At 36.9% G+C, this 5,670-nt stretch overlaps 1 pseudogene; it reads left to right on the top strand.

The window, feature by feature from the left end:
- Positions 1-2,115: 2,115 nt before the first annotated feature.
- On the top strand, positions 2,116-2,921 carry LOC112815389 (endothelial differentiation-related factor 1 pseudogene; annotated as a pseudogene).
- Positions 2,922-5,670: the final 2,749 nt, after the last annotated feature.

Genomic DNA, 5,670 nt, shown 5'->3' with positions numbered 1-5,670 from the left:
TTTTTTTTAGACTTTTGGTTTAACTATAATTTCCAGACTGATGAAAATAAGAAGTAATATTAATAGAAGAGGACTAAAATAGTGTGGCTTTATACTACATTTGTGGTAAAAATCACATTCATATAACAATCACAGATAATAAGATTTTTTAAAATCTTTTCCTTCATTTGACAGATAAATCTAATACATAGTATACCTTCCATAACACACAGTGGCAAATCCCCCCCAGCACGATTGCTAATAGCTCATCATTTCTACTTCAGTTGATTTGTTTATCTATGAAATGAAAGTTGTGTTTATCCTCATTCCTATTTATACTAGTTTTAGCTTTTTTATACACAATCATAGTAGATTAAACATTAGTTAAACCACTGAGACATGAATTAGGAAGATGGAGTGTCATCATTTATATAAAAACGATAGCTTTTCAATTATTTGGATATGGTAGATAAATATGATTAAACAAACATATGAAAGGTTGTGAATTTCTGTGAAGATAAGCAACATCTTTGTAAAAAACTGGAGGAAAATTATAACCAGGTATCATTTTTCTATACTTCTACTCTTACAAAATTGTCTTCAATTTATCAGTACACTTTAGATAGAGTAAAACTGAAAGTCATGAAGTCCCAATAGATTATTTTTTGCTTTTGTTTCCCTTGCCTCAGGAGACATATCTAAAAGAAGTTGGTATGGCTGTTGTCAAAGAGGTTACTGCCTGTGTTCTCCTCTAGAATGTTCACAACTTCATGTCTCACATTTAAGTCTTTAGTCCATTTCATTTTGTTTTGGTATATGGTGTTAGAAAGTGGTCCAGTTTCATTCTTTTGCATGCTGCTGTCCAGTTTTCCCAACACCATTTGCTGAAGAGACTTTTTCCATTGGATAGTCCTTCCTTGCCTTATCAAAGATTAATTGATCATATAGTTGTGGGTTCACCTCTAGGTACAATAAAATGCCTCTGCACATTGAAGGAAACCATCAACAAAACTAAAAGGCAACCTTCGGAATGGGAGAAGATATTTTCAAATGACATATCTGATGAGTTTGTATCTAAAATTTATAAAGAACTTATCAAACTCAACTCCCAAAAAAACCCCAAATAATCTAGTTAAGAAATGGACAGAATATATGAATAGACAGTTTTCCAAATAAGACATCCATATGGCTAACAGACACATGAAAAGATACTCAGCATCACTCATCATCAGAGAAATACAAATCAAAACTACAGTTACCTCACACCTGTTAGAATGGCTAAAATCAACAACACAAGAAACAACAGGTGCAGGTGAGGATGTGGAGAAAGAGGGATCACACATCCTCTTGCCCTGTTGGTGGGAATGTAAACTTGTGCAGGCACTCTAGAAAACAGTATGGAGATTCCTCAAAAAGTCAAAAATAGAACTACTCTATGATCCAGCAATTGCACTACTAGGTATTTACCCAAAGAATGAAAAAATACTAATTCAAAGGGATACCTGCAGCTCCACGTTTATAGCAATATTATCTACAACAGCCAAGTTATGGAAATAGTACAAGTGTCCATTGACAGATGAATGGAAAAAGAAGATATGATATATATATATATATAAAATGGACTATTACTCAGCCATAAAAAAGAACAAAATTTTGCAATGACATGGATGAGCTAGAGAGTATTATGTTAAGTGAAATGAGTCAGTGACAGAAACATAAAAACCAAATGATTTCACTAAAATGTGAAATTTAAGAAACAAAACAAATAAAGGGGGAAAAAGAGAGAAGCAAACCACGAAACAGACTCTTAACTATAGAGAACAAACTGATGGTTATCAGTCGGTGGGTGGGTGAGTTCAATAGGTGATGAGGATTAAGGAGTGTATTTGTGGTGAGCACTGGGTGTTGTATGGGAGTGTTGAATCACTATATTGTACCCCTGAAACTAATATTACACTGTGTGTTAACTACTGGAATTAAATAAAAACTTAAAAAAAACAAAAACAAAAACCTGGTAATCATGATCTATCCCACTTGACTGGAATTTGTTCAGAGGAGATGAAGAAGACTGATCACTGCACAACACAACACCTCAATAAAAAGGCCTTCTTCCTAAGTAAAAATTATAAATGCCCACCATGGCCGAGAGCCACTGGGACACGGTGACAGTGCTGTGCAAGAAGGGCCCCACGGCCGCCCAGGCCAAGTCCAAGCAGGCCATCTTAGCAGCTCAGAGACGAGGAGAGGATGTGGAGACTTCCAAGAAATGGAAGAACAAACAGCATTCAATCACCAAGAACACGCCCAAGCTGGACCGGGAGACTGAGGAGCTGCACCATGACCAGGTGACCCTGGAGGTGGGCAAGGTGATCCAGCAGGGCCGGCAGAGCAAGGGGCTGACTCAAAAGGACCTGGCAACGAAAATCAACGAAAAGCCGCAAGTCATTGCAGACTACGAGAGTGAACGGGCCATTCCTAATAACCAGTTTCTGGGCAAAATCGAGAGAGCTATCGGCCTCAAGCTCTGGGGGGAAGGATATCGGGAAGCCGATGGAGAAGGGGCCAAGGGCGAAATGAACACAAAGCCTCAAAATCAGTGCATTCCGGCTGATCTCGTCTGGCTGGTTCCCCTTGACCACCAGCGCCAGTGTGGATCTCTTCACAAGGCCGAGCAGAACGCGGGGCATTAGCCCTGCCCAGGAACCCCCTCAACCCATACCTGCTGTCAAACAAACGAAAACTTGCAAAGTATTGCTTCTTCTGATTTTTTTTCCTTCCCATCCCCGGTGTCTGCCCAGTCTCAGGGTGGCTCCCTGGGGAGCTCTGAATGGGACCACCTCACTCTGGCAGGGCTGTGGGTTGGGGCAGCCTGATCGGAAGAGAAGATGCCGTCTCTAGTCCAGCTTTTAGAGAAGCCAATAAACGATTGTTGTCCTTAAAAAAAAAAAGAAAAAGAAATTTGAGTGTACTTAAATGTTTTATTCAAATATAAAAGGCATTCTGTTAAATTATTCCCTAAAAAGACTCACATCTTTAAGAATTTGGGAGCCTCCCAGAACTACCACTGCCAAAGTATATACTGCTGGTCAGAATATGTAGCACAAAGTTTTTGAGTACATTATGAAATGATCATGTATAGCTGAAAATGTGCATTCCTCACAACCCAAGAATTCAGCAGCCAGTTACATGTCCCAAAGAACTGACAGTGAAAAGTGCACCAAAAGTAGGAGTATTCATGGTAGTAGTTGATATAGTAAAAGACTGAAAACAACACAGCACAAATGTCAGTTGAGAGAAGGATGGATTAATAAATTGTGGAATATTCACACACATATTATACATATATATGTATATACATATATATCATAACATACATAACTAAATACAGTTTTAAACAAAAATGTATACAACACAGAAGAATCATGAAAACTACAATGTTGAGTAAAAAGAACATTTGAAATATTACACACCTTGTGGTGATACATACATAGAAATCAGAACAATGTCAAGCAAAGGAATGCAGAGGATGCCACTGGAAATGGTGCAGTCTATGGCTCCAAGGGTCTGCTCTTCTACAGAAGCAACCAGTAAGCTGGCAAAAACCATCAGAATCAACTTTTTCAAAACTTGAAAAAGTGATAAAATCTTACAACAGCCAGGCCAGTGCTTAATGAAGAAAAAGACAGCTAAGTTTTGCTAATAGAGCATGATGCTAATTTGTCCATGTACCATCCCTTATCCTGCAGCTGAATGGTGGTCATGGGGCCATGATTCATGTTTTTGGTGTGTATCACTGATGCCACAGTGGGTAATAGAGACTTTGTTCTCAAAGAATTATGGTTTTGTGCTTTGACATTGGTTCCCTAATGATCTGCTCAGAAGCTTTCCTTTGTCCTTTCCTCCTCAGAAAACTCTTGGGGCTAAAGTACCCTCCTAGACAGCATTGGTTGAAACCATTTAAAAATATATATTACCTGTAGCTATCAGGAGCTAGAATAGTAAATATGGCAAACAGCCAGTAGAAGGAAGATGGAAAGGATTGGGAAGGGGAGGAAGACATATGGAGGATTAAGGATTTCAAAGTGTTCCATGTATACCAGGGAATCCTGGGAGACATGTGCATGACCAGGGCTAGAATCATACCCAAAGAAGCCCTGAGAGTACTGGAGGCTTGTACATATGGCTGATCTTTGAGGACTGCATAAATAAGAAAGAGTTTTGGGCTAATGCAGAGTGTTAGCTTTCCACAGCTCAGAGCCAATCTACAAAGACCAAGGAAGAATTTTTGTTGTTGTTGTTGTTTTTACTTTGTTTTGTTTTTCTTTTTTACTTCAGATATTTAAGAAAATTTCTGTTAGGTCACTGGATGACCTGATATAATGGAGCAGAACCGTCAGTGGCCACATGTCAAAAAATACAGCCTTTGCCAAACTAGCTTAGAAAAGTCACAAAACAGGAGATAACTACAGCTCATAAGCAACAGTGCTCACCCTATGAAGGGGGGGTTTGTGATTTTCAGAATCACCACATTATAACATTCAAAGTGTCCTTTTTTCATCACCAAAAAATATGAGACATGCAGAGAAACAGGAAAGTATGGCCCTGAGGCAACCCAGACATTGGGATTACTAGATAAAGACTTCAAGCAAGTATTTTAAATGTGCTCATGCTAAAGGAAACCATAGACAAAGAATTAAAGAAAATCAGAAGAATGATGTCAACAAATCAGAAATATTAGTAAAGAGGTAGAGATTATTAAAAAGGGTACCAAATATCAATTTTGGAGATGAAAACTACAAAACTTGAAATAAAAATAAATCACAATGGTTCAACAGCACACTGGAGCAGACAGAAGAAACAATAAGAAAGCTTCAAGATAAGGCATTGAAAGTACCTGATTTGAGAACAGAAAAGAAAAAGATAGAAAAAAATTTAACAGAATTTAAGAGACCTAAAAGGCACCATTGAGGACACCAACATAGGCATTAAGGGGGTTTTAGAAGGAGAGGGGAGAGATACAAGGGCAGAGAGAATTTCTGAAGAAGTAAAGACTAAAAACTTTACATTTGGTGAAACACATGAATTCAAATGGCTAAAAAATGCAACGAACTTCGCATTGGTATATACTCAAAGAGGTCCGCACCAAGATACATTATTAAAAAAAAAGATAGGGGATGACACACACAAAATTCAAAATTGCTACTAACTCTGAGGAGAGTGAAAGGAAGGGGATGGGAAAAAAATATGAGTAGCTTCAATAACATTAGTAATATGCTTTATAAGATAGGTACTGGATTATAAAAAATAAAGTAACCATACTTTATAGTACCTATATGTCATATATCATTTGATAATCAAATATGTTTTGAAAAATACATAAATAGATCCTAATATTTTATGACAACAAAAAACTAAAGAGTAAAATAGTTAAAATAAATGAATAGTTCACAATAGAGGAAATACAAACATGAATCATATGAAAACTTGAGAAATTACAGATATCACAAAGAAATCTTTTCAACCCATAAATTGAAAATAAAATCACTGAAAAAAAATATATATATCAAAGATACGTCACAAAAAGTAAATAAAAATACCAGTTCAACAGGAAATTATACATTTTTAAATTCATAAATCTTTATAACTTGGCTTGAATTACATGGTAAAAAAGTTGACTGAAGTAAAAGTAGA

The sequence above is a fragment of the Callorhinus ursinus genome, unplaced genomic scaffold (genome assembly GCF_003265705.2).
Source record: "Callorhinus ursinus isolate GAN/ISIS: 27379988/994484 unplaced genomic scaffold, GSC_fseal_2.0 scaffold6, whole genome shotgun sequence".
Taxonomy (NCBI): domain Eukaryota; kingdom Metazoa; phylum Chordata; class Mammalia; order Carnivora; family Otariidae; genus Callorhinus; species Callorhinus ursinus.
This window is presented reverse-complemented; position numbering and strand designations above follow the sequence as displayed.